This window comes from Salvelinus alpinus, chromosome 6 (genome assembly GCF_045679555.1).
Source record: "Salvelinus alpinus chromosome 6, SLU_Salpinus.1, whole genome shotgun sequence".
Taxonomy (NCBI): domain Eukaryota; kingdom Metazoa; phylum Chordata; class Actinopteri; order Salmoniformes; family Salmonidae; genus Salvelinus; species Salvelinus alpinus.
In genome coordinates, this window is record NC_092091.1 from 25,513,431 (window position 1) to 25,539,591 (window position 26,161).

General features: G+C 41.3%; 1 long non-coding RNA gene and 1 pseudogene across 1 annotated transcript; both read right to left on the reverse strand.

Annotated features, from left to right (window-relative positions):
* Positions 1–61: 61 nt before the first annotated feature.
* On the reverse strand, positions 62–21,459 carry LOC139579668 (spermatogenesis-associated protein 6-like; annotated as a pseudogene).
* Positions 21,460–24,059: 2,600 nt separating this feature from the next.
* Positions 24,060–25,219, reverse strand: LOC139578449 (uncharacterized). Its single transcript, XR_011675554.1, has 2 exons — positions 25,077–25,219; positions 24,060–24,978 (listed from the first exon to the last, which is right to left on the reverse strand). It is a non-coding gene; the product is annotated as an uncharacterized lncRNA (long non-coding RNA).
* Positions 25,220–26,161: the final 942 nt, after the last annotated feature.

Here is a 26,161-nt window from a genome sequence, read left to right on the forward strand (position 1 = left end):
TCTGCCGATGCAAATCCGCATACAAAGAGATCAAATGAATTAACATCTGCTCACCCAGTTTCTACCCAGAAAAATCTTGCCCCTGCTTGCCAGCCTCCTGTTGGCTCAGTGTGTTTGTGGCCAGCAGCTCCAGAGCGCTATTGGATGCCTGACAGATCACAGGGAGAAAACATTTTAGACACTTGAGAACTGCACTGTCAAGTCTTCTGTCCAGGTGGCCCATTCTCTGTCTAAACCACAGGTGGTGGACTCACTGGAGCGAATCCCCATCAACAGACTACCCATCAACAGACTACCCATCAACAGACTACCCATCAACAGACTACCCATCAACAGACTACCCAAAAGAACAGTCAGGAACCACGTTGCTGCCATCAGTAACAGAAGGGTGAACTTCAAGACCAACTATTTTTTTCAGTAGCATATCTTAGGTTAATATATATCCAACAAGTTATCAGTAATTGAAGATAGCCGGAGTTAACCGAATCCACAAATAGGACCGGAAAGACGGTTCTAATTCAAGACAAATATTTAATCGGTCTCCTTCAAAGTACAGTTATCAGTTTAAAGAGTAAAACATAATGCCTGTCTTTAGTTTGTTTTAAATACTGTAATTGTTTGGGCACACAGATTGTGTGTATGTGTATATATAAACACATATAAAGTGTTAGTTTTATGGAAATAAAAGATCCCAGAGATGTTCCATATGCACAAAAAGCTTTACATCCCTGTTAGTGAGCATTTCTCCTTTGCCAAGATAATCCATCCACTTAACAGGTGTGGCATATCAAGAAGCTGATTAAACTGCATGATCATTACACAGTGCACCTTGTGCTGGGGACAATACAATACCACTCTAAAATATCCAGTTGTCACAGATGTCTAAAGTTTTGAGAGAGCATGTAACTGGCATGCTTACTGCAGGAATGTCCGCCAGAGAATTGAACGTTCATTTATCTATCATAAGTCATATTAGAGAATTTGGCAGAACGTCCAACCTGCCTCACAACCGCAGACCACGTGATGGTGTCATGTGGGCGAGCAGTTTGCTAATGTGAACAGAGTGCCCCAGGGTGGTGGTGTGGTTATGGGCAGGCAAATGCTACGGACAACGAACAAGATTGCATTTTATCGATAGCACAGAAATATGAGATCTTGAGGGCCCATTGTCTTTTTGTTATCTTATTCCCAGTCATGTGAAATCCATAGATTAGGGCATTTATTTATTTAAATTGACTGATTTCCTTATTTGAGCTGTAACTCAGTAAAATCTTTGAAATTCTTGCATGTTATGTTTATATTTTTGTTGTGTGTGTATGCATACATACGTACAATACCAGTCAAAAGTATCGACACACCTACTCATTCAAGGGTTTTTCATTTACAATTTTCTACGTTGCAGAATAACAATGAGGACATCAAAACTATTAAATAACACATATGAAATCATGTAGTATCCAAAAAAGTGTTTAACAAAGAGTGTGCACAGCTGTCATCAAGGCAAAGGGTGGCTATTTGAAGAATCTCCAATATTAAATGTATTTTGATTTGTTTAAAACTTTTGTGTTACCTCATGATTCCATATGTGTTATTTCATAGTTTTATTGTCTTCATTATTATTCTACAATGTATAAAATAGTACAAATAATGAAAACCCCTTGAATTAATAGGTCTTCAAAAACTTGTGACCGGTTGACTGTGTGTGTATGTATGTATCTACTGTATATAAACTCAGCAAAAAAAGAAACGTCCCTTTTTCAGGACCCTGTCTTTGTAAGATAATTTGTAAAAATCCAAATAACTTCACAGATCTTCATTGTAAAGGGCTTAAACACTGTTTCCCATGCTTGTTCAATGAACCATAAACAATTAATGAACATGCACCTGTGGAACGGTCGTTAAGACACTAACATCTTACAGACGGTAGGCAATTAAGGTCACAGTTATGAAAACTTAGGACACTAAAGAGGCCTTTCTGCTGACTGAAAAACACCAAAAGAAAGATGCCCAGGGTCCCTGCTCATCTGCGTGAACGTGCCTTAGGCATGCTGCAAGGAGGCATGAGGACTGCAGATGTGGCCAGGGCAATAAATTGCAATATCCGTACTGTGAGATGCCTAAGACAGCGCTACAGGGAGACAGGATGGACAGCTGATCATCCTCGCAGTGGCAGACCACGTATAACAACACCTGCACAGGCTCGGAACAACCGAATATCACACCTGCGGGACAGGTACAGGATGGCAACAAAAGCTGCCCGAGTTACACCAGGAACACACAATCCCTCCATCAGTGCTCAGACTGTGCAATAGGCTGAGAGAGGCTGGACTGAGGGCTTATAGGCCTGTTGTAAGGCAGGTCCTCACCAGACATCACTGGCAACAACGTCGCCTGTGGGCACAAACCCACCGTCGCTGGACCAGACAGGACTGGCAAAAAGTGCTCTTCACTGACGAGTTGCGGTTTTGTCTCTCCAGGGGTGATGGTCAGATTCTCGTTTATATACTGTGTGTGTATATACAGTATACTGTGTATATACAGTTGAAGTCGGAGGTTTACATACACTTAGGTTGGAGTCATTAAAACTTGTTTTTCAACCACTCCACACATTTCTTGTTAACAAACTATAGTTTTGGCAATTCGGTTAGGACATTTACTTTGTGCATGACACAAGTAATTTTTCCAACAATTGTTTACAGACACTTTTCACTTACAATTCACTATATCCCTATTCCAGTGGGTCAGAAGTTTACATACATGCATTTCAAGGCCTACCTTCAAACTCAGTACCTCTTTGCTTGACATCATGGGAAAATCAAAAGAAGTCAGCCAAGACCTCAGAAAGAAAATTGTAGACCACAAGTCAGGTTCATCCTTGGGAGCAATTTCCAAATGCCTGAAGGTAGCACGTTCATCTGTACAAACAATAGTACGAAAGTATAAACACCATGGGACGACACAGCCGTCATACTGCTCAGGAAGGAGATGCGTTCTGTCTCCTAGAGATGAACGTACTTTGGTGCGAAAGGTGCAAATCAATCCCAGAACAACAGCAAAGGACCTTGTGAATATGCTGGAGGAAACAGGTACTAAAGTATCTATATCCACAGTAAAACGAGTCCTATATCGACATAACCTGAAAGGCTGCTCAGCAAGGAAGAAGCCACTGTTCCAAAACTGCCATAAAAATGCCAGACTGGTTTGCAACTGCACATGGGGACAAAGAGGGTACTTTTTGGAGAAATGTCCTCTGGTCTGATGAAACAAAAATATAACTTTTTGGCCATAATGACCATCATTATGTTTGGAGGAGAAAGGGGGAGGCTTCAAATTGAAAAATGAAATGATGATTTCTAGCATCTTAATTGAGGTGTAGATACTAGGCTGTGGAATTTCTATTAATGCGACTCCATTCAACCAATGGCAATGTCTGCTTTAGGTATAATGTCAGGAGCCACTTGTGGATTTGACAACTCTAATACAGTTCCACCTCCGACACCACCAAAACAACTGCTATGATTTTGACTGAAGTGGATCTGATTGAATAGAGCCCATTGTCTTTCAGGTTGTTATAAAATGAAGATGTCAGTGACGAAGTGTTTAAATGTATTATGACAAACACCCATTCTCGTCCTGAAAGTATGCAAACATGTTGTTTAATGTTACTATTATTGAGCATCACTGAAAAGATGAACAGATTATACACACCAAAGGCACATTTAAATCTGTATCTTCGAAGCGAGAAATTTTCAGGTAATTTCCTATTGAAATGAAATCTGCAGTGTTTACAGGGAATTCAGTCTCCGCTAACAAGGGAACATTGCCTTTAAATTTAAATCACTCTAACACTGAATTTCTGCGATACGGATTGAATATTAGCAAATTAATTATTTGGACCATTTTATTATTATTATTATTATTTTTTAAAGACAGCGCTAGCAAAAATATTGCAAACGGACGAGGCTGTTTCACCATTAAGAATTCCAGCTTTAAAGTCAAGCTCTTTCAGTTGTTTGATTTAATTCTCTTTAATCAAATCCCCCTCTGTCTTTGTTTTTAATTATGTGTGGATTAGGCCATTCTTCGTCTTGAAGCTCTTCTTCAGCCATGTAGCTGTTGGCACCATGCTGAGGCTCCTTGGTACCGTCTCTCTTTTTATGCTGGGGAAGATGAGCCCTTAACAGCAGCTTACTGCCTGAAGATCTCCCACCCACAAAACCCTGTCTCTCTTTTATTTCAGAGCGGATTTCAGATAGCTTTAGAGTAATTAAACATATTTCACTTTGGTTTTGTCATCAAGGCATTTCAAACAGCAAAGGGTGGGAGGTGAAAAGTTTTTTAACACACCTGCCAACTCGCCAGCTTTTTCCATTTGAGGCAAACCAATCCGAACAGGTATTTCGGGGCTTAAAATGAAAATGAAATGTGGAACAAAATTAACACAGAGGTGAGAGGAAGTTCAGCTCACTAAATAGGTCAAATCAAAGTGTGACTAGAAAAATATGTAGTGCAGAACTAATGTCCCAGAACATGCATATTAAGCTTCATAGCCAACAAGATTGCCTAGCTCCATATTATAAATGTGTCTTAGATGTGTATATGTTTTGTCTATCCTAAAAGGTCATAAGTTACTCACAAAGTGTAGTTTCCTGTCAGTAGCATGGGTGTTGAGAATTTTCTGGACTCAAAGTACTACTATGGAACCTAGAATAATGACATCAGTGAGTCACATCACATTAGCTTCATACAACAAAGTATGTAACATTATTGTGGGTTGTGCCGTGGCGGAGATCTTTGTGGGCTATACTCAGTCTTGTCTCAGGATGGTAAATTGGTGGTTGAAGTTATCTCTCTAGTGGTGTGGGGACTGTGCTTGGCAAAGTGGGTGGGGTTATATCCTGCCTGTTTGGCCCTGTCCGGGTGTCCTGTCCGTCGGACGGGGCCACAGTGTCTCCCGACCCCTCCTGTCTCAGCCTCCAGTATTTATGCTGCAGTCGTTTATGTGTCGGGGGGCTAGGGTCAGTCTGTTATATATGGAGTATTTCTCTTGTCTTATCCGGTGTCCTGTCTGAATTTAAGTATGCTCTCTCTAATTCTCTCTCACTTTCTCTCTTTTTCTCTCTTTCTTCCTCTCTTCCTTTCTTTCTTTTTCTCTCTCGTAGGACCTGAGCCCTAGGACCATGCCTCAGGACTACCTGGCCTGATGACTCCTTGCTGTCCCCAGTCGCCTGGCCGTGCTGCTGCTCCAGTTTCAACTGTTCTGCCTTCGGCTATGGAACCCTGACCTGTTCACCGGACGTGCTACCTGTCCCAGACCTGCTGTTTTCAACTCTCTAGAGACAGCAGGAGCGGTAGAGATACTCTGAATGATTGGCTATGAAAAGCCAACTGACATTTACTCCTGAGCTGCTGACCTGTTGCACCATCGACAACCACTGTGATTATTATTATTTGACCATGCTGGTCATCTATGAACATTTGAACATCTTGGCCATGTTCTGTTATAATCTCCACCCGGCACAGCCAGAAGAGGACTGGCCACCCCTCATAGCCTGGTTTCTCTCTATGTTTCTTCCTAGGTTCTGGCCTTTCAGGGAGTTTTTCCTAGCCACTGTGCTTCTACACCTGCATTGCTTGCTGTTTGGGGTTTTAGGCTGGGTTTCTGTACAGCACTTTGTGACATCAGCTGATGTAAGAAGGGCTTCATAAATACATTTGATTGATTGATTGATTGTAAACAGGAGAAACAATCAAAATGTATCTGCAATATTGCTCCCTTCACTCAGAAAATAAACGATTCTATGTACAGTCAGGTCCAAAATGACTGGCACCCTTGATAAAGATGAGCAAAAAAGAGAGTATAAAATAAAGAATACAAAAACAGCTATATTGTATGTATATTTTTGTGAAATGTATATTATTTTATACTAATACAATTCCTCAGAGAAAGAGATCTTGTTTAACAAGTAATACAACATTTCAATACCTCACCTAGCGAGGATAATGGCACGGAGTCGTTTTCTAAAATGTTTTATGAGATTGGAGAACATATTAGGAACGATCTTAGACCATTCCTCCATACAGAATCTTTCCAGGTCCTTGATATCCTTTGTATATGCTCATGGACTACCCTCTTCAATTCAAACCACAGGTTTTCAATGCTGGTCAAGTCCGGAGACTGAGATGGACATTGAAAAATGTTGATTTTGCGGTCAATTAACCAATTCTTTGCTGATTTTGATGTGTGCTTGAGGTTATTATCTTGCTGGAAAATCCACTTGCGGCCAAGTTTCAGCCTCCTAGCAGAGGCACCTAGGCTAAAATATCCTGGTACTGGGTAAAGTTTATGAAGCCATTGATCTTAACAAGGGCCCTCGGACCAGTGGTAGCAAATAGCCCCAAAAAATTTGATCCAACACCATATTTTACAGTAGGTATGGGGTTATTTTCCTCATTTGCATATTTCTTTTGATGCAAAACCCACCACTTGTGTGGGTGGCCGAAGAGCTCTATTTTCAACCCAATTAAAAACCTGCGGTTTGAATTGAAGAGGGCAGTCCATAAGCACGTACAAAGGATATGAAGGACCTGGAAAGATTCTGTATGGGGGAATGGTCTGAGATCCCTCTCAATATGTTCTCCAATCTCATAAAACATTTAGAAAAAGGCTCTGTGCTGTTATTCTCACAAGGTGAGTTATTGAAAGTTAATGAGTTACAGGGGTGCCAATAATTTTGACCCTTATCTTTTTTAGAAAAAAAGCATTACTTGTTAAACAAAATATATTTCTCTGAGCAACTGTATTAGTATAAAATACAATAAAAATCTTTTTTTTATCATACAATATAGGCCAATATTTGTATTATTTATTGTATACATTCTTTTTTGCTCATCTTTATCATGGGTGCCAATAATTTTGTATTCTGACATTACTCCTTTTCTCCACTAAACTGTGCTGTATCCCAAGGTAAGACCTGGGATACAAATATGAGTGGATATAACACAGGCATTAAACATGTCAACAAAAGATACCACATGAAAAAATACAAAATGTACCCACTGTAGCATGTAGCTAACTACTCTATATTATTGAGGCTTTGAATGTTTAAACTCTTCTAAAAATGTGATTTGATCTCCGTTCTGATCCTAAGCAGTGTAATTTCAACAGAAGATACTGTATTAGTCTAGGGACACAGACTTATTTTATTATTTTTAAGTACAACATAAAAGTTTTGCTGTCCGTTAATGGCCAGAATGGCCATATAAAATAAAAGGAAGCTTACAAAGACATACAAAGTAAATACTTCTAAGTCCTGAATTACTTCCTATCCACATCTGATTGGTTAGTCTTGCCGTTTGGTGTTGCTAAATGTAGTTACTGCTTCAGATAGATACTCATAAAGGATAAATCATTAGAACATGAATAGACTGAGGGTGGATGGCAGAGTTGATGTGAGCATCTATCATTGGCTTTTCCATTAAAGACTTCCAGAAGACGTGCTCCTTCTCCCGTTGTTGGAATCTACAAAGCCCAGCTTAATCTCCAGCTCTGTGACTTCTGTCGCGTTTTCAATTGAGAGAAGTATCATTCATTTCCTACAATTTACTTTCCAGTTTAAAATTGTATATTGATTTTAATGTTTACTTAAGAACTGAAGCAGGGAGGTGGGGGGAACAAACAAACAAACATTTGTTGGTTTAGTTCGCACCTGTCCAGATCAATGACAGGGTCTCTCAGAATTTATTAAAGTGTGCGTCTGGTCAAATGCATTCAGTCTCGTTGAACCACACTCAATACCCTTTTCCCTTATTTTCTCAGGATCCTTTTTTTTCTTTTAAGTAATGAACAAACATGACAAGACATCAGATCCCGTAATTTGAGAGAGGGGGATATTCATCTTGGCTGTCGAGTGTGATCAAGAGAAAGCTTAGACGTACACAGCCTGTTGTATCTGGCCAGACTCTCATGAGGTCCACATTTTGTCAATACCACATCATTGGAAATTCATATGGGAGAGGTGGTTTGCCCGCTATCCTTTCAAGAGCTTTTGAGCAAACACAAAGAGTTTTGCTCGGAGCATGACGAAGTCTAGGCAATTATACCCAAAACTTTTTTCTTACCCTTTTTACTCAACTGGAAGAAAAACAGTTTTCAAACTAGAGAAGATAACTAATGACACACAGCTTTAGATCTTGTCATTGGTGAACATCTGCACAAACTGCTTAGGGCCAAAACACCAAGTCATTAGCAGGGACTTTAATTATGCTCCTTATTACCAGACTTTATCTCAGGGGGACGACTGTGTGGGAAACTAACATAGCAGAAAACCCACAGGAGGCCAGGACATTAACATATGTGAATTTTGAACTGTGTTCCAGTACCGGGTGTGTGTCTTGTTACCTTTCTGAGGGAGGAGCGACTGAGCAGTAGACTCCTCTGGCCAAATACTGGGGCGGAGGACTGGGCAGCCAGGGTTGACCAGGCCACCCTGACTAGGGTTCTGTAACAGTCCTGTCTGGAAGACTTCCCTAGGGATTTCTGAGTCTTCAGACAGCCAGTCCCTACCTTGAGAGAGACCAGAAGCCCTATGGTCAGCACTATTGAATGCACTGCATTAGTTATCTAAATCACATGAATAAATGTCGTTTTTCCATTCTTTACAAGCAACAGATAATGAATGGGCTGTTTTTCATGTGTTACATATTTTCAATATAAGGACCTACAGTACTTTAACAGGTTTTGGTCTGTAGCAGGTGCCAAGGAGGGAGGAATGTTTATTTTTTGTCCCTTTTTCACAACAAACAACAAACAACACAAAAGCAAAACGCCCACTAGACAACACATGCCCCAAGGTGATCATGGTTTCCACTTCTGGTGATCATGGTTTCCACTTCCGGTTTTGTTTAATTTTATAATATACAAAATCGGTATGTAGCTAGATAGTTCAGTCCTCCAGTTTGTTATTGAGGGTGAATATGAGGCTTTCCAATTGATGGCTATGAATGATTTTGCAGCAATTAGACCTAGATTACAAAACCTTCTCTGATATTGATCACCAATATTTACATTTCCCAACAGACATAATCGTGGAGATGGATATAAATTCCTAGACACAATGAAATGATAGCACATACATTATCCCAAATTATTATCTTAAATTGCAGTAGTTTACTGTATGACTTAGTTATAGGAGCAGGTATGAGCATTTTCACATATCCAATCCAATCCAACGTGTTTAGCAGATGTTATTACGGGTGTTGCGAAATGTTTGTGCTTCTAGTTCCCGACAGTGCAGCAATATCTAACAAGAAATATTTAACAATTTCACAACAAATACCTAATACACACAAATCTAAGTCAAGGAATGGAATTAAGAATATATAAATATATGGACAAGCAACGTCAGAGCGGCATAGACTAAGATACAGTAGCTAGTATAGAATGCAGTATATACATATGAGATGAGTAATGCAAGATATGTAAACATTATTAAAGTGACTAGTGTTCCATTTATAAAAGTGGCCAATGATTTCAAGTCTGTGTATGTAGGCTGCAGCCTCTCGGTGCTATTTAACAGTCTGATGGCCTTGAGGTAGAAGCTGTTTTTCAGTCTCTCTGTCCCAGCTTTGATCCACCTGTACTGACCTCGGGGTGAACAGGCAGTGGCTCGGGTGGTTGTTGTCCTTGATGATCTTTTTGGCCTTCCTGTGACATCGGGTGGTGTAGGTGTCCTGGAGGGCAGGTAGTTTTCCTCCGGTGATGCGTTGTGCAGACCCCTTCACCCTCTGGAGAGCCCTGCGGTTGTGGGCGGTGCAGTTGCCGTACCAGGCGGTGATACAGCCCGACAGGATGTTCTCAATTGTGCATATATAAAAGTTTGTGAGGGTTTTAGGTGACAAGACACATTTCTTCAGCCTCCTGAGGTTGAAGAGGTTGAAGAGGTGTTGCACCTTCTTCACCACACTGTTTGTGTGGGTGGACCATTTCAGTTTGTCAGTGATACAGTATGTACGCCGAGGAACTTAAAGCTTTCCACCTTCTCCACTGGTGTCCCGTCGATGTGGATCTGGGGGTGCTCCCTCTGCTGTTTCCTGAAGTCCACGATCATATCTGTGACCAATGGTTCTCTTCAATTTCTTCCTTTAGATCCGTTTCCCATTTTTTCCTTATAGGTTCTGAACCATCGGGTAGAGTTTCAATCAACCCTTTATATAACTTGGCATCAACTTCTTTGGCGTAGCAGCTTCTTTCAGTATTTTGTCTATGCTAAATGTCTTAGGTTCATCCAGATTCTGTTGAAGTGATTGAATATGATTTCTGAGTTATAAGAACTTAAGAAATCGGCCTTGGATAATCCAAATCTTACTTGTAATTGATTGAATGACAGTAAAGATCCATGTTGAAAATTCATGATGACACGGAGGGAGGAATCTATGGAGAGAAAAATAAGAATGACAGTACTGTACTATACAGTGCAAAAGCGGTTAGTTAGTCAAGTATTTCAGAAAGTAGAATGTGTTTAAATCCACCTAGACAGATATTACTACATATAATCTCACCTCCCGTCTGCAGCAAAGCTGGTGGACCTGCTGTGGGGAAGGCTTCTTTTGGTGGATGGGAGATGAGGAGATGGAGTCTCAATCATGGAGGCACTCAGAGTGCTGGAGACCTGTAGCAGATAAACAATCAAACAATCAGCTAAAGTCGGTCATTATAAGAGTAGTAGAGGGGCAACATGTAACGACACACAGGGGCCTCATTTCTTCTGCTATATATTTTATATTCACTTTATCCCTTCATATAAAGACTATAAAAAAGGTTAAACCAACGAGATAAAAAGGTTAAACCAAAGAGATAAAAAGCTTAAACCAATTAGATAAAAAGGTTAAACCAAAAGGTACTTCAATTAAACATGAATATTGCCACGCTCACTGAAGAAATTAGCTATTTGCTTCTACATAAACAACTGCGTGCAGGCTTTAAACACGAATTGATAATGCATTCAATGCAGGGCTAAGCTACTTCAATAGGTAACTATTTGTTAATCATGCTTTGACACTTAATTACCAAGGTTAATTGTAGACCCGGGATGTCTTCTGTAAAATGCTTCCTTTTTAAAAGCTGTATTCCATAAGATGCCGCACTGATATCACGGCTTAATTCAAATCTTTACTTTAATGACATTACAGCTTTGACATTTACACCTAAGGACTGGATGTTCTTTAAATTAACAATCAAACAGAAACATGAGGAGCCAGTGAAAGGACTTCCAGTTGTTCTCAATACACTCCCAGGGGCTTGGGATTTACTGAGCTTGATCATAGCAGTACCCTATCTAAGACATGCAAATCCTTCAATCATGATACATTTACAATGTTTGTAGTAAACAAGGGCAAACTATTATACTGACAACGCATATAAAGAGGCTTAAAGAAAGAGAGTGAAAGAAGTGCTGGTGGAATCAACATATATATTGTATTGTGAAATGCGTTGTTTTACAGGGTCAGCCATAGTAGTGCGGCGCACCTTGGGGAAATTAGGGTTAAGTGCCTTACTCAAGGGCACATCAACAGATGTTTTTACCTTGTCTGTTTGGGTATTCAAACCAGCAACCATTCTGGCCCAATGCGCTGACCACTAGGCTACCTGCTGCCATGGCAATACTAAGGAATATTCTAGATGTAGCCTAGCCCAACAAACACAGTCAGACAAACTGTTTTTCAGACAGCAAGAAAAACACCAACCACAAATGGGATCTGTGGCTCTGTTTCCTTCTTGAACCTGTAGTGCCCTAGATGGAGGTGGCTGAGTCGCTGCCTGACTTCAGACAGCTATGCGGTGGTTGTAGGGAGAGGGAGCATGGGTCTGGGAGGCCAAATTGGGCTGCTCATATCCACTGGATGGACCATTCAGAGGCAGCTTCTTCCCATTCAGCATCCGTCCATGGCTCCCCACAGCCCCTTGGTCCGGTCTTTGTCTTGCTTGGGTCTGTTTGGCTGGGGAGGGACTACAGCAGTCTTCGTCTGGCTGGGGACTGTTTGGCTGGGGAGGGACTAGAGCAAGGCTGCAGAGAGAGGAAACAGGTCGGAGTGCAAAAAAATTATAGTACCACAGCTGCTACTATAGACTGCAATTGCACAACTAAGCTACCTTTTGACATTTCAATGTTGTTGATTTTTTCATTTTGAATAAACATAGGAGCTTATGTTGATTCAAAGCACAAGCCACATATCTAACCAGTTATATGGACATCTGTGTTGGTTTATCAGGAAATAACTAAGCTGGCTATGAACAAAATAGCTCCACTACGAATATGGGATTTCCTTCATTAAAACCATGTAGTATAAAATGTTACACTTCTGTACTTGGATATCACCTTTGTTGCTAAATGACTTCAATAATTCTAGTGGTCACTAACATAATTCTGAGAAGCAATATCTTAGTTCCTGCGGGCGATGCCCAGAAAAATAAGTTTAATTTTTTTTAAATTGCATTTGATGGCCAGCTTCAGACTAATATGATAATAGCATTACATGGGTTGTAGAATAAATATAATTTAAATGCTAATTGGGACATCCTGGCATATAAACTCATTTTTAGGAAATTGAATAAATAAATCCTAATTGAGATTGCCATTTGGAGCAGACCGATTTAATGAAATTAAACTAAGTAGTTTTCCCCCTATTCTTTTCCCCTCTTCCTCTTTTTTTTGCAGTGAACACAAAGCGGCCATTTTCCACCATGAGTCGTGCTTGTCTGATATGATTAGTGGGCCTGGTGGTATTGGTAACGGGTGATAAAGCTGGGTGTCCTTGAAACAACAAAGCCTGAACCACAAGTAGCTTATTAAACGAGAAACGAGACCCGTTCAAACGTATGCAAATCATGTCGAGAAAACACATTAAAAAAAGACCATGTCAAGTCCACATCATAAGACTTTACAAAGAGGGACATGCACACAAACACAGACAAAATAGGAGTGACAACAGTGGAAATGGACAACACAGCTGTCTGAGAGACTAGAAATAAGAGAGGGAGAAGAGAATGACTAAATTCTCCATCACAGGTCAGGACATTTTGAAAGGGTTGTAAAGAGGAGCCTCCGTGCTTTCCTCAACCTGTCAGGGTATGAGAATCCTGAGTATCCATTAACATTGTATGAAGAAAGGCCAAAGGCAGCAGCAGTGATTCTTCTCCCTATAACTTTCTCTGATCCACATCTCCTTGGGGGTCACGTGGAACCTTACCATTTTATCAATAATTCCTTTTAAAATATATGGCTCTGGTAACAACCCTTGGAGAATGGGCCTACATTTCACAACACTTACTTGATGATAAATAATACTTTTTTGAAAGGACTGTGAGGTTTGGAACAATAACAAATACTTCTTTGGACTGACTGCAGGGGCTTTTAAATTCTCAGGGAAAATGGATGACTACCCTGTTCTCACTGTCCTGCTGTCTGTCTGCCATATAGGCCTACCCTTTTAAGCATAGCCATCATAGAGCGGATTTCACTGGCAAAATTGATAGAACTCGTTATAAAACATAAATCCTGAAAGGAGCTAAACATTTTCGGTTTGAAAAGTAAATGGACATGTTATGCAACTGAGCACAAGTTGCCCTTCAACTCCAAAGGACACGGTGAGAAGCCACGTGAGAACAGGGGATATGAACTCTGATTGACTGCCTGTTCCTTTAAACAAAGCACATAAAGACACCAGGAACCAGACCTGGATATCAATTCCACTGATCCGCTTCCATATAATTACATTCACAAGGAGAGGATACCGTTAAATGTGCTGCTAAACTACTGGGATGTCAGTAGCCATGGCAACAAAAGAGGTATATGATGGAATGCGACTGGACTGATAGACAATGCCATTCTGTAGAAGTCCAGAAATAATTATTCAATGTCTAACTACGGGGGTCACTGGGCTCTTATCTGTGGCAGGATCAACCTCTGCCTCATTTTGAACAGAAAGGAAATCAATGTAATTAATGTCAGTGCATTTTAACTGTTGAGGGTACCAATGTTGATATGCTAGCATTATATCAGCCTGTTTTTGTATTTTTCAACTCCGAATATTATCAAGGAGGTAAAAACTGTGATAGGAATGATAACAAGTAAATCTATTTAAATATCATGTCTCGACTGTCTCCAGAGAACAAACTGGACGAGTTCTGTTTGAGTATCCTATTAAGGGGACCTGAAGAACTGTAATATCCTATGTTTCTCGGAGGCCTGGTTTAACAAGGACATGGATTTTTAAAAATCCCTGCCAAGATAGAACTGCCAAAAGGGGTGGTGTTGCAATCTACTGCAAAGATAGCCTGCAGAGTTCTGTATTACTATCCAAGTCTGTACCCAAACAATTCGAGCTTCTACTTCTAAAAATTCACCTTTCCAGAAACAAGTCTCTCACTGTTGCCGCTTGCTATAGACCCCCCTCTGCCCCCAGCTGTGCCCTCGATACCATATGTGAATTGATCGCCCCCCATCTATCTTCTGAGCTCGTGCTACTAGGTGACCTAAACTGGGACATGCTTAACACCCCGGCCATCCTACAATCTAAGCTTGATGCCCTCAATCTCACACAAATTATCAATGAACCTACCAGGTACAACTCCAAATCCGTAAACACGGGCACCCTCATAGATGTCATCCTAACTAACTCGCCCTCCAAATACACCTCTGCTGTTTTCAATCAAGATCTCAGCGATCACTGCCTCATTGCCTGCATCCGTAATGGGTCTGCGACCAAACAACCACCCCTCATCACTGTCAAACGCTCCCTAAAACACTTCTGCGAGCAAGCCTTTCTAATTGACCTGGCCGGGGTATCCTGGAATGACATTGACCTCATCCCATCAGTAGATGATGCCTGGCTATTCTTTAAAAGCATGCCCCATACAAAAAATGTAGAACTAGGAATAGATATAGTCCATGGTTCACTCCAGACCTGTCTGCCCTTGACCAGCACAAAAACATCCTGTGGTGTTCTGCATTAGCATCGAATAGCCCCCGTGATATGCAACTTTTCAGGGAAGTTAGGAACAAATATACACAGGCAGTTAGGAAAGCTAAGGCTAGCTTTTTCAAACAGAAATTTGCATCCTGTAGTACTAACTCAAAAAAGTTCTGGGACACTGTAAAGTCCATGGAGAATAAGAGGACCTCCTCCCAGCTGCCCACTGCTCTGAGGCTAGGAAACACTGTCACCACCGATAAATCCACTATAATTGAGAATTTCAATAAGCATTTCTCTACAGCTGGCCATGCTTTCCACCTGGCTACCCCTACCCCGGTCAACTGCCCGGCACCCTCCACAGCAACCCGCCAAAGCCCCCAGCATTTCTCCTTCACCCAAATCCAGATAGCTGATGTTCTGAAAGAGCTGCAAAATCTGAACCCCTACAAATCAGCCGGGCTAGGCAATCTGGACCCTCTCTTTCTAAAATTATCTGCCAAAATTGTTGCAACCCCTATTACTAGCCTGTTCAGCCTCTCTTTCGTATCGTCTGAGATTACCAAAGATTGGAAAGCTGCCGCGGTCAATCCCCTCTTCAAAGGGGGTGACACTCTAGACCCAAACTGCTACAGACCTATATCTATCCTACCCTGTCTTTCTAAGGTCTTCGAAAGCCAAGTTAACAAACAGATTGCCGACCATTTCGAATCCCACCGTACCTTCTCCGCTATGCAATCTGGTTTCAGAGCTGGTCATGGCTGCACCTCAGCCACGCTCAAGGTCCTAAACGACATCATAGCCGCCATCGATAAGAGACATTACTGCGCAGCCGTATTCATCGACCTGGGCAAGGCTTTCGACTCTGTCAATCACCACATTCTAATTGGCAGACTCGACAGCCTTGGTTTTCTCAAATGATTGCCTCGCCTGGTTTACCAACTACTTCTCTGATAGAGTTCAGTGTGTCAAATCGGAGGGCCTGTTGTCCGGACCTCTGGCAGTCTCTATGGGGGTGCCACAGGGTTCAATCCTCGGGCCGACTCTCTTCTCTGTATACATCAGTGATGTTGCTCTTGCTGCTGGTGATTCTCTGATACACCTCTACGCAGACGACACCATTCTGTATACTTCTGGCCCCTCTTTGGACACTGTGTTAACTAACCTCCAGACGAGCTTCAATGCCATACAACTCTCCTTCCGTGGCCTCCAACTGCTCTTAAACGCAAGTAAAACTAAATGCATGCTATTCAACCGATCACTGCCCGCATCTGCTCGCCCGTCCAGCATCACTACTCTGGACGGCTCTGACTTAGAATACGTGGACAACTACAAATACCTTGGTGTCTGGTTAGACTGTAAACTCTCCTTCCAGACTCACATTATTAAGCATCTCCAATCCAAAATTAAATCTAGAATCGGCTTCCTATATCGCAACAAAGCATTCTTCACTCATGCTGCCAAACATACCCTCGTAAAACTGACCATCCTACTGATCCTCGACTTCGGTGATGTCATCTATAAAATAGCCTCCAACACTCTACTCAACAAACTGGATGCAGTCTATCACAGTGCCATCCGTTTTGTCACCAAAGCCCCATACACTACCCACCATTGCGACCTGTACGCTCTCGTTGGTTGGCCCTCGCTTCGTACTCGCCAAACCCACTGGCTACAGGTTATCTACAAGTCTCTGCTAGGTAAAGCCCCGCCTTATCTCAGCTCACTGGTCACCATAGCAGCACCCACTCGTAGCACGCGCTCCAGCAGGTATATCTCACTGGTCACCCCCAAAGCCAATTCCTCCTTTGGTTGTCTTTCCTTCCAGTTCTCTGCTGCCTATGACTGGAACGAACTGCAAAAATCTCTGAAGCTGGAAACACTTATCTCCCTCACTAGCTTTAAGCACCAGCTGTCAGAGCAGCTCACAGATTACTGCACCTGTACATAGCCCATCTATAATTTAGCCCAAACAACTACCTCTTCCCCTACTGTATTTATTCTGCTCCTTTGCACCCCATTATTTCTATTTTTACTTTGCACATTCTTCCATTGCAAATCTACCATTCCAGTGTTTTACTTGCTATATTGTATTTACTTCGCCACCATGGCCTTTTTTTGCCTTTACCTCCCTTATCTCACCTCATTTGCTCACATTGTATATAGACTTATTTTTCTACTGTATTATTGACTGTATGTTTTGTTTATTCCATGTGTAACTCTGTGTTGTTGTATGTGTCGAATTGCTATGCTTTATCTTGGCCAGGTCACAGTTGCAAATGAGAACTTGTTCTCAACTAGCCTACCTGGTTAAATAAAGGTGAAATAAAATAAAAAATAATATACAGTGCACTCGGAAAGTATTCAGACCCCTTGACTTTTTACACATTTTGTTACGTTACAGCCTTATTCTGAAATATATATTTTTTAAATTCCCTCATCAATCTACACACAATACCCCAAAATACAAAGTGAAAACAGGTTTTTAGATATTTTTGAAAATGTATTAAAATAAAAAAACGGAAATACTTTATTTACATAAGTATTCAGACCCTTTACTATGAGACTCGATATTGAGTTTAGGTGCATCCTGTTTCCATTGATCATCCTTGAGATATTTCTACAACTTGATTGGAGTCCACCTGTGGTAGATTCAATTGATTGGACATGATTTGGAAAGGCCCACACCTGTTTATATTAGGTCCCACAGTTGACAGTGCATGTCAGAGCAAACGAGGTCGAAGGAATTGTCCGTATAGCTCCGAGACAGGATTGTGTCTAGGCACAGATCTGGGGAAGGGTACCAAAAACATTCTGCAGCCTTGAAGGTCCCCAAGAACATAGTGGCCACCATCATTCTTAAATGGAATAAGTTTGGAACCACCAAGACTCTTCCTAGAGCTGGCCTCACGGCCAAACTGAGCAATCGGGGGAGAAGGGCCTTGGTCAGGGAGGTGACCGAGAACTCGATGGTCACTCTGACAAAGCTCCAGAGTTCCTCTTTGGAGATGGGAGAACCTTTCAGAAGGACAACCATCTCTGCAGCACTCCACCAATCAGGCCTTTATGGTAGAGTGGCCAGAAAGAAGCCACTCCTCAGTAAAAGGCACATGACATCCCGCTTGGAGTTTGCCAAAAGGCACCTAAAGGCTTCTCAGACCATGAGAAACAAGATTCTGTGGTCTGATGAAACCAAGATTGAACTCTTTGGCCTGAATGCCAAGGGTCACGTCTGGAGGAAACCTGGCACCATCCTTACGGTGAAGCATGGTGGTGGCAGCATCATGCTGTGGGGATGTTTCTCAGCGGCAGGGACTGGGAGACTAGTCAGGATCGAGGCAAAGATGAACGGAGCAAAGTATAGAGAGATACTACTAAAACCTGCTCCAGAGCGCCCAGAACCTCAGACTGGAGAGAAGGTTCATCTTCCAACAGGATAACGACCCTAAGCACACAGCCAAGACAACGCAGGAGTGGCTTCGGGAAAAATCTCTGAATGTCCTTGAGTGGCCTAGCCAGAGCCCGGTGTATAAACCTTGCTGTCTCTCCGACATTTGCAACATTGTTTCAATATTCAAATTCGATCTCCAACTGTCCCATAGTAGTGAACGAGAGAGAGAGGCAGGCATCGTTTCTCAGCCAGTGGATATCATTAATCAACTGGCATACTTTTTATGGATATACACAAAGAAATGTAATTTGAAAGAAGGTAAAACTAAACAAAGTGCAGCTAGTTTGCAGTTTTCCCAGCTTCAGTTTGATGTTATTGTGTTAGCTGTGTTGTTGGCTAGCTCCTCTGAACAACAGTTTCCTAACAAGAGAACACATTTTCTATGCCAGGCGAAATCGTGCCTCCTAAGCTCATTGTTATGGATGTATCCAAATAAATGTCACTAGAAAACAGCTTAAACAAACGCTGTTACTGCTGTTATTCTGTCTGCACTGTTTGACGTGACTGTAAGTTAGCTGTAGTTGGCAAGCTAGCAAGCAAGGGATAAGAATGTTGCCAGCCAGTATGGCAATGGAACATTTAGTACGAATGACTGGGTCGCGCCCATAGATACAGAACAAAAAGACTAAACAACTGGTCACGTCTCTGGCAACCGAACCAATAGATCAAACGACTCGCCGGCTTGGGTAGCAACCCTAGACTTGTTTCAGGACTATATCTTGTGGAAGGATGAAAAAGTATGAATAAATTCATCAAAATAATGAAAATATGTCTTTCATTTTTTGGATATGTTGGTAACCCGTTATATAAAAGTGATAATGCCCTCGAAGCCAGTGTTTGGAGGACTTCGTCTCGGGCCTAACAACACCGGTGCCAATATGTCCTCCAAACACCGGCTTCTCGGGCATTGTCTCTTAAATACAGGCTGCAAACATAAACTGACTATACAAAATATATGTAATGTGCTCCCACCATTAAGTAAGCCTATAGTGAAACGGGAGCATCAATTCAAAAGAACACAAGAGCAAAGATATTGGGAAATATTGTGTAAGACATGCTATAAAACCAAAGAGACATTTGGATCACTGTCTTGTGTGGCAAAGAGAAAGCCTCATCTCTTTCCTCTTAACCATGGCTGTCTAGGAATTATTCAAATGTCTCACAGCTGAACAAACTTATTTTTGAATACAGGAACACTAGTTGTGATGAGGACAGAGAGGAGAGGACACACACATTGGAGGCAGGTTGAGGCTGGCTATCTTTCCCATCACATTCCTTAAGGACGGATGTGCTTGCAAACTCCACTCTGGGAGAGATTCCCTGAGGGGACAGTAGAAAACAAAAGCCTTTAACAAGGTGATGCAAACCGAACCAGAAAGGTGACTTCAGATAACAATGCTTTTCTATGTATAGCTATGCTCATTAACAGTGGTGACCTGTCATTCAGGGCAGGTGGGGCAGAGCATCCACATTTTTAGCAAAACATTTTATGTTTTTGTTTCTTGGGCTTGCCTGTTTTACATGTTATTTTGGCATTAATACGTGTCACATATCAGTTTGCAAACAATGTAATTTTTTAAAATATGTTATTGAGTTAATAAAGCTGCATACAAACATGGCCTCTTTTTTGTTTTCTTAAGTAAGGCAACTCCAAAATGCAGGCGTGTGGTGGTGGGGCAAGGCAGCAGAAAATATGGAGCATTGCACTGTGATTGGCTCAGTGTTCTGTCACTCATGGGGACACTACATCACCGCCAAGTCTAAGGGTAGAGCTCTAAAATTCTAGCCCTTGGGTGCTGCCATAGAGTTACATTAGAAGTGCCCGTCCAAGAAGGCTCAAGGTCATTGGTCACAGATAAAACATTTATTTAATTTTACTAGGAAAGTCAATTAAAAACAATTCCTTATTTTCAATGATGGCCTAGGAACAGTGGGTTAACTGCCTTGTTCAGGGGCAGAACAACAGATTTTTACCTTGTCAGCTCAGGGATTTCAACTTGCAAACTTTTGGTTAGTAGTCCAATGCTCTAACCACTAGGCTACCTGCCACCCTAAAATGTTGTCAAATCACGTAGACTACAGTAGATATAACATAAAATCTTAGCTAGCAGTCATCATCATGAATCAAGTTGATAATCTACTGGCAAATCCTTTTTAATCCTTGTCATATTCATTTTATTTATTTTTATTTAGCCTTTATTTAACTTGGCAAGTCAGTTAAGAACAACTTCTTATTTACAATGAAGGCCTACCTCGGCCAAACCAGGACGATGCTGGGCCAATTGTGCGCCGCCCTATGGGACTTCCAATCACGGCCGGATGTGATACAGACTGGATTCGAACCAGGGACTGTAGTGACGCCTCTTGCACTGAGATGCAGTGCCTGCATCACTCGGGAGCCAAGAAAAATGAAATAATGAAGAGAAATTATAAATAAAACGTATCGGTGCTCATCGGCATTTGGACATTACACAACAAGTTGGAAATCGCAAATTCAACAATGAGTGGTTTGGAAGGAATCAGTGGCTAAGTGGCTAACTGCAAGCATTGCAAAGCAATCATTAGCCTGCTATTCAGTGGAGTGGCTGTGTGGTCCCAAATCTAAGATTAAGGGTCTCTTTTCCAGGTTTAAAATGAGAAACATTCAACATTGGCCATGTTGTCAGTGAAGCATAATTTGTGTCGTGCTCAAAACAACTGTTAACTCGGAACTGCAAAATCTGACTTCAGTGAGTTCAAGACAACTGGGAACTCGGGAAAAACGTGCTATGACTGGGAAAATACGTTTTGAACTTTCATCCAACTCAGATTTGTAAATCAGGAACTCGGGCCTCTTTCTAGAGCTACAACCTGAAGATTACTGACGTCATCATGATTCAAACTTTTTTTTTTTAGTTCCCAGTTGTCTTGAAAGCACCATAAATCCAGAGAATGCCAGTCTTTGATGACAAAGTTAGATGTCAAAATTTGCCCACAATGGCCCGCCTCTCCACCTTCCTGTTCAAGTGAGCACAGCACAACAAGGTGAGTCCAAACATGTCTTGTATGCTGCTGCATAAATTATGTAATATGCCAGGGAGATATGTATACTGTAGCTAAGTAATACTAAGTATGTTGTGTAGTAAGCTGTTAGTAGCCCATGTGCCTCACCATTATAATTTGGTCTATTTTCACCTCTTAATTTCACCTACTGTTCTGACTTGATGGTGCACATGTAGCCTATAACCTGTTTTTGAGAAATGTAATCATTGAATATTGTAAGAGCTTTCATTGTCTGCTTATATGCCCCATTTATTTATCCTACTGTTCTGACTTGGTGTACAGGGAGAACACTGTAAGAACGGCCCATGTTCTGAATTCAGTCGCTGTACATTTCGAAAGTGCTGAACAAATAGTTATATTGACTACATCCGTCCTAGCTCGCTCATTAATGTCTTAATCAAAATTACGGATTGCCTCTTATGCACTTGTTGTCCCCTTATGCCATAGTTTGTACACATACATGCATCCCAATTTCTTTTTTTGCCCCACCAAGATTGACATGCTAAAATCCTCACTGCTCATTAACAACAGAGAAAAGCCAAGAGAGGATCCTAGACAGGTTACTTTTAGAAATGATGAAATCCATGTCCCTATTATGATTAAAAACCATGAACTGCTGGACATTTACAAGTTGTCTGGAAAGTCATACCTGGAGGCACAAGGGGACCGATCTCGATATTGGAATTTACACATGACTTTCCTATGCACTTCTCAGTAGTTGGTATTCAGACTTACCTTATGAAAGTATGTAATAATGTGCTTTGCAGGCTTGGTTCCCTTGCGCTAGCAGAATACATGTAATTCAACCGCTGAAATCCCTCCCAATTGCTGGCCAACAGATTTTCTTGTGGAGTTTTTATTCAATAGGGTTTTCAGTACATTTATCTTTAATAATCTTTTATCTTACATTTATTACGGTGTACCTTTAATAAGAATTTTGTCGACAGACTACAATACATCGAGAGAACGGTTTAGAAAATAGGGATCAATGAATGAAAGCCATCTAAACATATGTATATTCGTCTCTGTTTCAAGTGGTAGATTACAAAATATTCAAATTTTGTAGATTATTACGCACATTTTAGGTTTAGGAAAGTGTGTATGAATCCTAAAAAAACTGTTTTGGAGAGCCTTTAGTGACGAATTCTGAAAATTGCCACATTAGGTTTTTTAACCAATGTAATGTTGGAAGATTAGTGTACATAGAAGTTTAATAGGAACAATAGTGTACAATAGTAAGCTATACCCTCCTCTATTGCCTGCACTAACCATGTGATGACACAGACAAGTATTGCGCCATGCGTCGGGTTCAAACTTTTACGGCTTGGTCTGCCCTCTGCGCCATAACGATTTAATTAGCCTACATGTCTTTTTTTTTATATTATCAATTTTTACTAATGTTCCCCAGCAACAACCACATGGCCGTAATGGCATTTGCAGAGAAAGCAAATGAAGGTTAACAAAACTATGTAATTAAATAGAATGATAATGTAGGCTATACCAACTGAAGGGAACTAACAGTAAATTGGCAGTTGAATATGTGTTGTTATTAGGCCTACTGAAGGTCGATACTGATAGTGGCTAATATTTTAACATGATAGAAATAGGAAACAGATAAAGTCGGGGTAACCTATAATTAATACATTCAAGAGTGCTCATCCCTGTAAGTTTAAAGGCTGTACAATTAAGTACAATTAGAATTCGGCATATTGGCACAGAATATATGTCACGGCTGATGCTGGAAGAAGACCAAGGTGAACGTACATAGTCCTTTTTATTTGAATGTCGCCAACAAAACAATAAACAATACAAAACGACCGTGAAGCTTAACAGGGCTATGAAGCCTCTAACAAAGTTAACTACCCACCCAGAAAGGAGGGAAAAAGGGATACCTAAGTATGGTTCCCAATCAGAGACAACGATAGACAGCTGTCCCTGATTGAGAACCATACCTGGCCAAAACATAGAAATAAAGAAACATAGAAAACAAAACATAGAATGCCCACCCCAAATCACACCCTGACCAAACCAAATAGAGACATAAAAAGGCTCTAAGGTCAGGGCCGGAGACACAGTGCGCAGAGCCGGCGCAGGATATCCTGGGCCGTAGAGACGTACTGACGGCCAGATGTGCTGAGCCGGCACCCTCCGACCTGGCTGGATGCCCACTCTAGCCCGGCCAATTCGGGGAGCGCACCGGGCTGTGAACCGGCACTGGAGACACCGTGCCCTCCACCGCATAACACGGTGCCTGACCAGTACGACGCTCGCCACGGTAAGGACAGGGAGTTGGCTCAGGTCTATAACCCGACTCCGCCAATCTCCCCATGCCTCTCGGGCTTCCTTGCTAGCCGTGTTCCCTCGTAACGATGGGCCCCTTTACCAGCTGCCTCCGCCTTCCTGGCTGCTTCCACCTGTTCCCATGGAAGGCGATCCCTTCCGGCCAGGATCTCCTCCCATGTCCAGGATCCTTTGCCGTCCAGGATGTCATCCCATGTCCAGTCCTCCTTTTTACGACGCTGCTTGGTCCTTTTGTGGTGGGTAGTTCTGTCACGGCCGATGCTGGAAGAAGACCAAGGTGCAGCGTGGTGAGCGTACATATTCCTTTTTATTTGAATGTCGCCAACAAAACAATGAACAATGCAAAACGACCGTGAAGCTTAACAGGGCTATGAAGCCTCTAACAAAGTTAACTACCCACCCGGAAATAGGGAAAAAGGGCTACCTAAGTATGGTTCCCAATCAGAGACAACGATAGACAGCTGTCCCTAATTGAGAACCATACCTGGCCAAAACATAGAAATAAAGAAACATAGAAAACAAAACATAGAATGCCCACCCCAAATCACACCCTGACCAAACCAGATAGAGACATAAAAAGGCTCTCTAAGGTCAGGGCGTGACAATATAATAACATTTACTGTGGGAAAGTTGATATACTTCAGTTTGCTGCCATATGACTGGTTTCACATTTGTCAGCGATTATAAGGTAAAATAGATCTAAAACAAGTGTCATTTATATTTTCAATTCCCTTATCCAAACAGATTACTAATTTACCTAGCTCTTATCAATCGCTCTTATCAAGTTGTAAATTCCAGTGCATGGAGAATGCTGTTATTTCTATCAGAAAAAAATAAAGTACTTTTAGGGAATTAAAACATAAGTTAGTTGAAATCAAATAAAATTATTTAAATACAGTAAGACATTGTTAGTTTGGCAAAAAAAACCTAAGCCAACATTTGTGGGTTACATCTTATTTATTTTGGCCCCGCACTACAGACAGCGATATCGGTCTGCTAATATAGGACTAGTAAAGTTCCAGTGCATTACTTTGGGAAAAAATATTTTGTTAATTTATTTGATTTAAAAACAAAATTTAATTCAGATTTTTCAGAGGGTGCTTTAATGCCCTCAGCACCCCTACTTCCCACGGCTATGTAATGTTCCATTTACAGCACTTAACTCGGGTCGGTATCGGGGCCAAGCTGAATCAGTTCAAAGGACGTTGTGTCAGCTAAGGGAATAATAGCACAGAGACATACGATGTTGAATATTATGGAGTGATATCACAGAAAGGCTCAAAACGAGAAATGATGCAAAAGGTACCACTACCTTCTAGGTCTGCAATGGGAACTGGGTCAGCAGCTCCTGTGAACATCTTCAGAGAGAGATAAAGAACATATGAAAGTAAATTTGAGGATGACAATGAGGTTGTTTTGTCTTCCTCTAAGCAACGTTGTGGTTCGGGGTTAAGAGTACGGTTTCTATCTTTCTTACATTCACAAAGACCATCTTCTCATGGAATTAAAGAGGAAATACAGGAGGCAGACAGAGAGTCTTCTTGAACTGTCCCATGATGCAGACACTGAGGCATATGTCTTCCTGATTGGGTAATACAACCTGGACAAGTCATCTGTAATCAAACAAATCAACTGTAGATAGCTAACGTTACAAGGCTAATGTTAGCTACATAGCTATTGCTTACTTTGTGCAATAAGTTGCTTGGTAGGAGTTACAGAGCTTGCAAGCTTGTAGTTCTAAAAGCCAGAAAGAAGTTACCTCTGGTTCGTTCAGCCATCCCTATGGGAAAAATGAATGGGGAAAGAATATGAGACCTTTTACGTCTTCGGAGACCTTTTACATAATAGCAGTCAGATAACATGACCTTTATGAATGATTTAATTTATGTGTTTTTTATTATTGCATAAACTCTTCAAAATTCACAAATAGTGATGTTAGGTGATGAATATTATCTCATAGAACAAAATGTATAAGATCTCCTCAGCCTGTGTTTACCACAGACCTTATTTTCAGCATTTATCCAAAACCCCACTAAAAACCGCCATTCATTTTCCTCATAGGCTTTGCTCAACGTACCATGGCGGAATTAGTGCCTACAAAAAGACGGCATTACTATGTATTAGCTAGTTAGAGACAAACCAGAAGAGAACCGCGGTACTGCAGTCATTGTTTCCAGAAAACAGGATCCCCCATTATAGTGAATGGGGAAATCTTCGTGGTCAGCATTTGTGGATATAAAAAAAATAACAAACGCAATCATGGTACCAATAATTGCTTATAGTTCACAAGATGTTCTTCCTTGAACCGATTACTTTAAAATCACACACTGACAAAGTTAAAATGATAATTTAGTTGCTAAAGGAAGCCTGCAGTACCTTAGTCAGCCTTCAATTTGA